This window comes from Sus scrofa, chromosome 6 (genome assembly GCF_054392235.1).
Source record: "Sus scrofa isolate SSC_HxYL_T2T_F1_AM1 chromosome 6, Sscrofa_HxYL_maternal_Yorkshire_Landrace_v2.0, whole genome shotgun sequence".
In the NCBI taxonomy this organism is placed as follows: Eukaryota; Metazoa; Chordata; class Mammalia; order Artiodactyla; family Suidae; genus Sus; species Sus scrofa.
Window position 1 is genome coordinate 122,627,446 of NC_139388.1, and position 12,764 is coordinate 122,640,209.

Below are 12,764 nucleotides of genomic sequence, written 5' to 3' on the forward strand. Positions count from 1 at the left end.
ACCTCTCCTGGCTGTTAAATCAGTAGCCATAACAAGCAGTGAAAACAACTCCACAAAAACCTCTGTCACCCATTGACTTTCAGCACCATAAGCCATGAACCAAATAACGTGCCAGGCGTTGGGGATATGATGGCCAGCAAGTTAGGTATGGTCCTAGCATAGAGGACTAATGAGGAAACTGAGGTTTAGAGAAATTATAGTTTCTAACCTGCCAGGAATCACACAGCTAGTTCCAGTAGAGCCAAGATTCACACCACCATCTGACTTTGAAAGCTCATTCTGGAGTGATGGTTGTGGCTCAGAGTAAACAAATCTGACTAGTATCCACGAGGACGAGGGCCTTGCTCAGTTGGTTAAGGATCTGGTGTTGCTGTAAGGTGTGGTATAGGCTGGCGGCTACAGCTCTGATTGGATGCCTAGCCTGGAACTTCCATATGCTATGGGTCTGGACCTAAAATCAATCAGTCAATCTATGTGTGTGTGTATGTATGTATGTATGTATGTATGTATGTATGTATATATATATCTGTCTATCTATCTATCTATCTATCTGCCTCATTCCCTCAGCTGCTACCCTAGTGACTAATTCTTTCCTTTATTCACTCTGAAACTTTTTCTCCTACAACTTTCAGGGCAATCAACTACATGGGACAGGTTGTCCAGTGCCTACAGAATGTTTCTTTAAATATGAATTTGAGGGTCCCTGGAATTGTAACCAGTTGCAATTTCATCCTAACTGATGAGCAGTGTGGGGCTGGGTCTGCCAAACTCTGGCTTGACTGAATGAATCAGCCTGAGGCTGTCCCAGGGAAGCCAGCAATTCTGCGGTGACTTTTCCCCTACAGATGGCCCCTCAGTCAGCTCTGAGGATGCAGGGGGAGGTCTGGCTGGGCATTTCAGCAGCAGCCTGGGTGGACAAAGGCCTGGGTGGATGCAGATGCCCAAGCAATTGGATTGAGTCTATTTCCTGTCATTTCAACCCAGTGTCATTTATTATTCAACTCCGAGTGTATTCTGGAGATTCAATTTGTAGGGTGTATGACACACACAGTAAATTGGTATGTATTATCTCAGTTCATTTGCTGGAGGACAGGTGTTCCCATCACAAGAACCAACAGCCCCATCGACAGTAATTGGTGCCTTGGCTGGCAGTCTGAGCCTAGAGGGCAAGGATTAAAAGTGCATGAAGAATGAACTAATAATCATTTCCACATGCGGGAGAGTGTTTTACTGGAGGCTCCCAAAGAACGTTTTAGGCATTCATTCACCCTCAACTCCAGACTGCCTGTGCTTGCTATTACTTTGCTGCCAAAGTCTGGAAAACAGAAAGAAAAGGATGGCAGACTCAAGTTCACAGAGGAAAACAATGGCAAGAGGAGGACTCAGGAGGCAGGAATCCTTGCTCTTTCTCCTTGGACTCTCACCACTTCCATTTGCCTCTCATTTATTATTTAACGTCTTAGCCAGGGTATTATTAAGGAACTCAGATGGATGAATTAAATCATGTTCAGGTTAATTAATTTCAAAATGTTTGCAAGTCTGCATGGTGCACTGAATCCCACTCAACGTAAAACAAACAACAACAACAAATGTATAGAGTTCTGGTAATAGTTACCATATGTTTCAAAAGGATGTAGCATTCAAACAATAATCACAACAAGCCACTGAATACACTTCAGTAAACACACAGAGAGTGTGACGAAGTATTTCTACATGAGCTGAGGGCAGTCAGTCTGGGTAGGATATAAAAATTTGCGTGAAGCAAAGAAACTCCAGAGCCTAAGTATTATCTTAACTACACATCTAATGTCATTTCAGAATACTCTGCATGCTAAATTCACTTACAAATATGAAATTAGGAATCTTGTCCTTGTGGGGTTTGCTAATAATGAGCAGGGAGAAAAATGGAACTTTTGCCCTGGAGCTCAGGTGAAAAGACATAATTAAAAATACAGCACTGGAAAAAGTGATTTTTACTTCCCAGGTGGCATGTGGTTTCTGCATACTTACAAAGAGCCATCTATAACAAAGCCAACACACTCAATTAATCTCCTTCCATTTATAACAAATACAGTTTTCTTTATCACCAGTTGAGAAACTCCAAAGGAAAAATTGAATGCATGGAAAAAGAGATTGACTACCATCTTCTCTTTTCAAGAGTAAGGTATGCAAACATGAAATAATTGGAGTTTTCTGACTCTGGGAAATTAAATTTGACCAAAAACATGATGAAGGTCTACAAAGTCAGAAGCCATGGGTATGCAGGCAGTACACAGAACACCTTCAGGGGTTTGTGCAGGTAGTGGTTCTGTACTCTATTTTGAAAGGATAAAATGCCTTGTATATTACATTCAACTTATCTACTTAATTGATCCAGTGGAAACAACATATAAAATTATCTAAATCCTTTCATAGAAGGTAAGCGATTGTCAGCTTTTGTTTGACAAAGATATCAATTTACAATTAATGATCACTACCAGCATAACATCTTGTTTATTTATTTTTGCTTTTTAGGGCCACACCCACAGCATATGGAGGTTCCCAGGCTAGGTGTCCAATCACAGCTACAGCAGCCAGCCTACACCACAGCCACAGCAATACCATATTCTTAACCCACTGAATGAGGCCAGGGATCAAACCTGCAACCTCATGGCTCCTAGTCAGATTCGTTTCTGCTGCATCGCAACAGGAACTCCCATCATAACATTTTTAAAGATAATTCTCATTTTAATCCAAAATGAAAGTGGAAAGAAATGAAAAGAGGATCCTCAGAATGGCACCACAGTGTGAGGAGAAAAATGGCTCAAAAAGAGGTCATTGGTCCAAATTACTCACCATAAAATCTAGAAAAACATGATTCTAAGGACCATGACTTTCCAATTCTGCATAAGTCCTTGAATTTCATACTACAGAGGTGTGACCACACTGTTTAATGAGCTTTCTCCCAAGCTAGGTACCATAGCTGAGGAGGGGAAGCTCCATTCGCAGAGAAAGCCACATCTGTAGCCCTGGGACCAGATGGTCAATGAGAACAAAAATGGAGTCAAGCCAGGAACTCAATGTCTCCCTAGCCTCATACTCTGCTCTCATGACTAAGCCACTGCTTTGTTCTGGAGACATAGTTCTCATGTTATATTTCATCGGCACTGACCACTTACTATATTTTTTGGTGTCTCAGCCCCTCCCATGAAATTCAGCATGCCTACTTTTCTCATTGCCTGCTCCAGCTCCCTGCCAGAACCTGCCTGGTTCTGGAACACGGCCTCTCCTTTGTCACCATGATCTCTGACTCCATCCAGCCTATCAACACCCGCAGTTGTCATCAGGGAAGCCAATTCCTCATTACGAGAAAGCGGAGCAATCGAGAATATTAAAGCAGGTAGCCAAAGGAATCGGTTTATAGTTACCTTCTTATCATTGGTATTCATTTCTGACATTTTTCCATTCGGTCTTTGCCTTTACCTCACTTGTTGGTGCCTGGAATAAAGGTGATCATTGAATTCATCTCCTGGCTACATGTGTCTTTCTGTTGGTCCCCTTCTCTTTCACTGATGAACACATTTATCTTCTACTCAGTAAGTCAGCTGGCGTGGGTTTGCAAGCATATGTTCACTGGAAGAAATTTAAATGATTGTGACCTTAAAATCACGAAAATGAAAACCTTAGTCATTTAAGGATTTTTAACATAGTGTGCTAAATGCCTATTAGTTTATTTGTAAAGCAGAAGTGTCTTTATTCATTTTAAGACTAAAACATGTCAAATAGATTTTGATGATTTCTATTTCCATTAAGAATAGAAGATAGCCTGGTACATGCTTGTCACATCTAGAACAGTGCCTGGTACATAAAAAGCCCTCCATAAGTACTTGTCTATTAGGTAAATAAAATGTATTTGGATGGTGGATTTCTTCTCAATAATTTTTTCTGCCTCTCGTATTTACCATAATATGAACCAAAGCTTCCATACAAAGGTGATGGTTGTGAAATGAATGTCAAATTGATGGATGAGACCCAATAACACCACTTATAAAATATTTGTATGATAAGATCTCAAATATGACCATGACAAAACATATAAGCATAAAAAATCATAATGGGAGATGCAGCCCAACACAAACAGCAATTATAGCTGTATTTTGTGATTATATTTTTTCTGTTACAATTTTTCTACAACTAATATGGATAACATATTACAAAAATTATTGTACTCATGATAAAAATAATTTAACAAATAACAAATTTGTTTAAATATAAATTTTATTTTCATCCCAAACCCTACTTCCCAAAGATAAATGTTATTAATGCTGTGTGGTGATGTCACACACAAATAATATATAAATATAAAATGGCTCCATCATACTATCTATACTATAGGCTAACTTGTTCTTTCATTCAATGATATGGTGTGTATACATGTGTGTGTGTATGTATGTGTGTGTGTATATATATATATCTTTTGACTGTAATATATGTACTGTTTCACCCTTGTTTAATTATTTTCTTATATGACATTGCTATGAACATACTTACAATTCAAGAACACATCTTTTTTCTCCAGCTTGAGATACAACTGACATATAACACTGTGCAAGTTTAAAGTATACAGTGTGTTTATTTGACATACTTACACATTGAAAAAAAAAATTGCCACTGTAGAGTTAGTTAATACAGCCATCATAACAACCATGTCTTTATTATATGTGTGGAACCAGTCCAGTTCTTCCTTGTTAATAACCTTACTACTGGTTGTTTTTCTTGTTATTGCTTTTCAAGAACATGCAACAATATATCATTGAAACCATGCAAGAACTAGACCTTCACTTCCAGTTAGAATTTATAGACAATCAGGTAGTTTCTAGGTCATGTTAATCTGACATGGTTATGTTTGTTTTGTTTTTACTAAATTTGTTTTTGGAAGGGTGGCGTGATGCAAATCAGTTTTCCTTAGTTATATGTGCTTACTTTTACAAAAATATCACCCTACTTTATTTTTATTTTACTCCTCACCCCTCCCCAAAAGGCTGCTATGATCAGAAAAATATAAAGGATACAGGCCTGGACAAAAAGAATGAAAGTGAGAAAGGAAGGAGGAAAATTAATATGAATTTGGAAACAGGACTCAAAGAACTGGATGGACAAAAGAATAGAGAAGGTCATGAATACGAAAACCTCAAGGACAACTCTAGTTTCTTTTCCTGTTTACCTGGGTAAAATCGATGAGCACTGACATTGACGAAAAAGTCAGGAGGGGGTATTCTTGGGGCATAGGAAGAAAGATAATGAATTCTCTTTAGAAACACAGAATATAAGGTGAAAATAGAATTTCCAAACAGATATGTCCAGGGCTAGTAGGAAGCTCTCAGGTAGGGCTATGAGTACACCTGTGCACTCTGAAGGAGACGGATAGGTGCTGAGACCACACAGAGCCTCCAGAGGGGAAGGAGAGGGTCAGAAAGTGCCCAGCTGGAGTTCCTGTTGTGGCGCAGTGGTTAACGAATCCGACTAGGAACCAGGAGGTTGCGGGTTCGGTCCCTGCCCTTGCTCAGTGGGTTAACGATCCTGCGTTGCTGTGAGCTGTGGTGTAGGTTGCAGACGCGGCTCGGATCCTGCGTTGCTGTGGCTCTGGCACAGGCCGGTGGCTACAGCTCCGATTGGACCCCTAGCCTGGGAACCTCCATATGCCGCAGGAGCGGCCCAAGAAATAGCAACAACAACAACAACAACAAAAGACAAAAAGACCAAAAAAATAAATAAATAAATAAATAAGTAAATAAAATAAAAAAATAAAAAAGAAAGTGCCCAGCAACCTGCGAAAGGAGGAAGATGAGTTGAGCATCAGACAAGTCAGAGATTGGATAAGAGGCAAAGATTCGGGCAAAGAGGTTGTTAAGACAAAAGTAATAGAAACCCAGACCCCAAGGATGGCAGTTCAGAGCCACAGTTTCATTCTTCAGGAGGATTCAGAGTCACTATCTAGATAAAAAATAAGGACTTGTGTGCTGGCATATAGGACACGAACCAGAAGAATCCAGATTCAAATCCTTCTCAATCAAATACAATGACATTCACTACATAATAATTCGCAAAAACATAACTTAAAACACCTACTTTACAGAGGTGAGCTCTAAAAAATAAAGTCATTTATGATCTTCCTTCAAAGTAAAAGGTCAGCAGCCTCAAAAAATATTTTATGCTTGTTTTATGATTTATACTTCGTTTTTGCCTCAGAAAATCAGAAAGTGAGAGCAATAGTGCTTGAAATAGTCACTCTTCCTGATTTGTTCTCCTTCAGTGTTATTAACGGCAGATTTGCTCATGAATTTCTTTTACTTATACTGTGACTTCTCGGTTTTCAGAGGTATCCGTAGCACCTCCTAATTCAGAATCATCTGCAAGTTTAACTAACACACTGGCCATTATTCCTGCTTTTTTTTTTTTTTTTTTTTGTCTTTTCTAGGGCTGCACCCACAGCATATGGAGGTTCCCAGGCTAGGGGTCCAATCAGAGCTACAGCTGCCAGCCTACCCCAGAGCCACAGCAATGTCAGAACTGAGCCACGTCTGCCACCCACACCACAGCTCGAGCAACGCTGGATCCTTAACCCACTGAGCAAGGCCAGGGATGGAATCTGCAACCTCATGGTTCCTAGTCAGATTCTTTAACCACTGAGCCACTTCGGGAACTCCATTTCTGCAATTAACATAGATGTTAAATAAGACAAGCTATGAAACCTGGATCATTAGCCATCACACTTTAACTTGACATTGCCATTTATTATTAATTTTTTTTGTCTTTTTAGGGCTGCACCCATGGCATATGGAGGTTCCCAGGCTAGGGGTTGAATCAGAGCTGTAGCCACTGGCCTACACCACAGCCACAGCAACACGGGATCCAAGCCATGCCTGTGACTTACACCACAGCTCACGGTAACGCCAGATGCTGAGCCACAAAGGGAACTCCTAACTGTTTTTTTATCCTTCATCCAGATTTCAGTTCTTGAGATGGTGCTTGAATCTCATCCAATTTTAATAAATTTAGTAAATAGATTTAATAAGACACATGATCCTGAATGTTACTCACATCATGGTTTAGTGTATGTTTATTATTTCCCCTTTTAATAGAATCGAAATGACAACTACATTTTATAAATATTCTTTGTGCTTTAAAATAGGGGCATTTGTGAACTTTACACAATAATTGTCAAGATTAATTATTAGCATCTGGTTATAGACATTGTTTTACTGTTTTTGTTTGCTCCATATTTGTAAGTTTCATCTACCGAACAAAACATTGTGTAATTATAAAATTTTTTATTAATTCATCTATTTATTAACATGCTTTAACTATCTAGTACTTGGAGACCATGTCGCCTTTTCTTTTTATTTATAAATATTTGATTTAAAAACATTACCAGAGATCAATTCACATCAAAATCCTCTATGAATATTTGCTTAAATATATGAGGAATTATAAAAGGGATATCATTTTCTTTAGAGAGACATCTTCCTCATTTTTTTTTTTTTCTATTTCTTCCATGGAGAGGGACAGTGAATGTTTTAATACTAAAAAATAAAACAAACTGTAATAAGGTATAACTTTCTACCAATTAGATCTCAATAGCTGTGCAGTGAGCAATAAAACTATCTCAACAGAAGCTGAAAAGTTGTCACCCTCATGATAAATATAGCTACCATTTATAAAGTACCTAATAAGATATGAGACCCCTGCCACCATTTAATTGTCATAAAAACCTAAGCAGTGGTGGAAACTGTGACTCAAAGAGGCATTTTACCCAAGATTATGTTAGTGACAAAGCTAGAATTCATACCCAGGTCTTTCTGAATTCAAAGTTCAGGGTTTCCCAATCCAAACAAAATGATAGCTATAAAATGGCTTCACACAGCAAGCAGGGAACTGAATTGATCCACTTCTACTTTGGCTTCACCAAGATTCTTTGTAGACATTTTAATGTAGTTCCCATCATGGCTCAGTGGTTGTGGGTTTGATCCCTGGCCTCGCTCAGTGGGTTAAGGGTCCAGCATTGCTGTGAGCTGTGGTGTAGGTTGCAGACGCAGCTTGGATCCTGTGTGGCTGCGGCTGTGACATAGGCCAGCGGGTATAGCTCTGATTGGACCCCTAGCTTGAGAACCTCCATATGCCATGGGTGCAGCCCTAAAAAAGACAAAAAATAAAATAAATAAAAATAAATTAGAGAATTTAAGGAACTCTTTATTAGGGCTAGGATTCAATAGAAGCAAATTAGCAAAATATATCAATCGTCAAATATTTTAAAACATTTGTTCTGGTTGGTAAATAGCATTGTCTAAAGTCCTCCCTAAAGCCTCCTTTAAGACATGGTTGAGGACCCTCAGGATTAAATTTTGATTCAGCAATTAGTGTGTTAATTCTACCCTATTAGGTTAAGCCAAAACCAGGGTCATTGGTCAGTGCCTGGACTTTACTGGTTGTTAAATATTCTGAATATCATGCTAATTGATAACTCTGTTGAATTATAAGTGGGCTAAGTAGAGGTTAAACTTATTCTGATGGAGAAAATTAGTCAATTGGAATAGAAACCGTTCATCAAAAAATTAAGTTAACTATTAGTTAAGAAATATGAAAGAGGCATATGTTTAAAAGGCTTAACAATGAAAAGCATAATTTAAATTATTCAGTTGCAGTGAATCAGAATAATAACTAAACAGCTACATAGTTTCATTTGTTGAAGACAGAATGGGAACTCTGTTTGAGGGAGGAGGTAGATAGGCCCCAGGCTGAGCAGCTGGAATCTGTCCCCTATGGACAGATACTTGAAGATAAAAGTAATAAGAGGAGCAAGGAAGGGCTGAGTCCTGCTCCAATAAAAGATAAAGAAACCACTTATTTCTCATTCTTGAGGCCAAGGAGACCTCCTAAACTACACTTGCACAGAAAGGTTCCTCAGAGGTCCGAGAAGGAAGGGGGAATCAGACCATAATAGGTGATGTCAACTTCCCAGAAGCCCCTTGCATTAGAATCCGTCTTGGCTAAAAGATGTACATGCACATAGAGGAGGACCCTGAGTCAGACTAAATATGGATTCAAAGATGGACAAAGCAAGATGACTGATCAAGAGGAAACCCAGAAGAACTGCCCCATACAGATGTAATCTTGGGGTACTTTAAACTGCTTATACGGGAATTTTTCTTTGAGCCCACCTGTGTGTCTATACACACATACCCTTTTTCTCCTAATACACATTTTGCTCTGCTACTTCCTGTCTCTTTGCTGAATTCATTCTTCAAAGCAGACAAAGAGCCAGGGCCCTACTCATATCCACCAGCCCTTGTGGTCCAGTAGCTAGGAGTGCCATCACCCCGGCCACCTCACAGTCATCCGAGATTATGTGCAACTAGTCCATGTTGTCTTTTTTTATTTTGTATGATTGCTTTTATCAAATGCATTAAAATTTAAATATTCTTCTATCAGTAATTTGTGTTAACTAGGAATCAGTTTCATGAACTCAAAACACACTCACGTTGAAGGTTTAACATCACAAATAGGAGAATAGCTCATTGTCTCCCTATGTTAATAGTTCTCAATATTGGCTACACATTGGACTTACCTGGGGAACTTGGCCAGGTGAAAACCATTACATCAAAGCTCCTGGTAGTGGGGGTAGTGGGACACAGGGAGTTCTTATAGCTTCCCAGTTTATTCTAATGCACAGCCAAGGTTAAGAACCACCACCCAATATCCAAAAAGCTACCCATTCCTTCCTTTTAGAGATTACGTCTCTTAATTTGGATCAACTTCTTTTTCCTACTTCTCAGGTTTCTGCTTTACATCTGCACATAGGCCCTTGGAGAATGGGGGGGGGGGGGGTGGCAAATAAACCAGGAACCAGGGTGAGCCAAATCCTGGTTTGTCAGGCACTGACAACTTCCCATGATGTAAGACTTTCAATATTAAAATCTTACCAGGAACAATTTCCTCTGCCCTTTCTCTGGAGTTTACTTAGGTCCACTCTCTGGGGTCTGGGATCAAGAAGTAAAGTGACAAAATTGTAAAGGGAACTGAACAATTTTGTGTCCCTTTATAAAAGAGTTTATGGTCCAGAAACAATATAGAAAGGGTGACACCCATGAAAACTCTGGAAGAGTGGAATTCGTCCGTCCATCGTCAGGGGTTTTATTTTGTAAAAGCCTAAAATATTTGTGCATATAATAGCAGTTAGCCTTTCCTTTTTCCTCTTAAGTTCTCAGGCACTCGATTCACTGGCCCCTGCTAGGCTGGAATTTAGCAAGCTTTGCCAAACTAGGGCAATTTCATCAGCATTTAAAAAAAAAAAAAAAAAAAAAAACTATTTAAGGGGCTAGAGATTGTTTTCAGTGGGGAGGGGAGGAAGCTGCAAAATTGTTCTGCAACTTCATGGCTTTCTGTTTTGTTTTGTTTTTTAACTGGTTACACCTAGAGTTCCAATGTTTTGTCTCACACCACTCAGCACCATTTGCATATAAAATCCTTTCCTTTTCCCAATCTGCACTGAGTGCAAAGGGTGGTATCTGCCTGCAGTTGGGGGAAGTTTTGAACCATGGTATAGGATAATTTTATGTGTGCTACCTGATTGCAGCTCCACTAACATCCACGCTACCCTATTAAGGCTATCTTTTCTCTGAACAATAGTGAATGGGCCACAGACAGCTGCTGGGTCGCTTTAAGCCTGACAGTGAATGCTGATGTGCTTTGAGACAATCAAATAGAACAGAAGTTAGCTTGCCTTCTCTAAATGTTTTCTATTGAGGTATATGAAGCCATCTGCATCCCTGCAGTGTTTTCTCCATCTTTCTCTTTACCATGGCACAATGATGCCCTGCGGAGCCATAGAGGTGAGCACCTGGGTGCCTTCTGAACCTGACTGCCATTTTTTTATTTTTTACTTTTTTTTTTTTTCTCCTTACTATTCCTTCTACTCTGTGGGGATCTGTTCTCCTTTATCTTGACTTCTTTCTCCTTATTTATTCATTTTTTTTGTACTTCCTATGCTTGCACACCAGCAACTTGGTTTTAAACTGAAATGTGTTTCCATCAGGTCAGCAAAATGACAAGTCACCTTAGGTCAGACACAATCTTAGATTGGAGCGTTTTCCCACTCTTCAACAATGTTGTTCCTTCCCTCCCGTGTCTGTTTTTCTGGTTTAGGCTTTCCAAGTGCTTTCAAGTTTCATGAAGACTGGCTTCCAGATTCGTGAGGCATTTTTATGTTTTTGTATTTTTAAGCATCATGGAATCCTGTTCTCTAGACAATGAAATGCTTATCTAATCCAAGGAAATATTTCTATATTCTGGGAGAAGATTCCAAAATTAAGTAATTATCCTCAAGTAGAAATGATGGATGTAGTAAAGATAATTTGTAGATTATTACACTTGAAACTGACAGCACTTATGGCTTGAACCTAGCCAGAACTCAGATTGGGACGTGAACCCACGAGCCAGGACTCAAACCCAGCTTAAACCTATATTGGACTTGAACCAGTTTTTAAATTTGAAACACTCACCTGGTGTCTGGACTTATGAGGGTTAGGTTCTTTGTGCCTCTGCACAGAAGGAATTCAGCAAGAGACAACATGGTAGGCAAGAAATATATTTATTAAGATAGGATGCTTGTGAGACATGCAAGCAGGCAGGCAAGGAGGCTCTGCCCCAATGTTTAGGTGAGCTATGGTTTAAAAATCCAAGGGAAGTGGGGCTGGGAAAAGACCACCTCTTCCTCTTTCCTTGAGTAGTAGCTCCTCCTCGGTCCGGTAAGAGAGTATTTGACCCTATAAGGTCAAACTAGGACGTCCTGGTACTTATTCAAATCAACGGAAGGGTGGTCCTTAAATTCCTGCCTTACGTCTAAACCTGAATGCAGGTCTCACCCCGTCCCCCACTCAATGACCTCAGGCGAAACTTGCTCCTCCACAGGTGGAGCAACCTGCCTTGCTCTGATGGCATTCTTGAGCAACTATTAATTTATACTGATCTCCCAAAATTCCCTAGGTTTCCCTTTCCATCTATGGTCCCTTTTGGGGACTTTTACAACTACTTGTGTAACTATTCTACTCCATCCCTAGCACACTTAGGTTTTGTTTTATTCCACGTGTATTCATTAAACACTGCTCTGTGTCAGGTACTGGGTTGGATGTTGGGAACGTAAAGCTGAACAGGCTATGGTTCAAGTTCTCTGTGAAACCTTAAGTTCATGGGGGAGATAGACCTACAGACAACTTAATATTTCATTTTCCTTTAAAGTTTCTATGTATTTATTTATGAAATGCTTTAAAAGCTTTGATTTTAATATGTTTTCTAAAATATCTTTTCTAACATCGTTAAGCATGAGACTTCAAAAATACTCTGAGAACGGACACTCTGCCTTTCATATATGGACATTAATTAGAGGATTAATTTTGAGGATTGCTTGATATTTAAATAATTTAAATAGAGAATATTTATAATTAATATCATGCCAAATGGATGGACATAGAGATTATCATACTAAGTGAAGTTAGACTCTGAAAAACAAACGCCATGTGATATCACTTGTGTCAACTTAAAAAAAAAAAAAAAAAAAAAACAGAACCTGAAAGTTGAGAGTTAAGTTTTATTTTGGGTAAAATGAAGACTTAAGCCCAGGAGACAGCATCTCTGGTAGCCCTGAGAAACCACTCCGAGGAGACAGCAGGGAGCTAGGATATGTAGGAGTTTTTGCAACCAAGGGCAGGTAGCAGGAACAAAAGAGGTCT

At 39.3% G+C, this 12,764-nt stretch overlaps 1 protein-coding gene across 1 annotated transcript in view; it reads right to left on the reverse strand.

The window, feature by feature from the left end:
• NOL4 (nucleolar protein 4) overlaps positions 1–12,764 on the reverse strand; it is a 701,612-nt gene that overhangs the window by 500,274 nt on the left and 188,574 nt on the right. Inside the window, exon 6 of the mRNA XM_084964462.1 lies at positions 3,463–3,612. The gene's annotated coding sequence lies outside the window, so the exon portion shown is untranslated. The remainder of the gene's footprint in view (positions 1–3,462; positions 3,613–12,764) is intronic.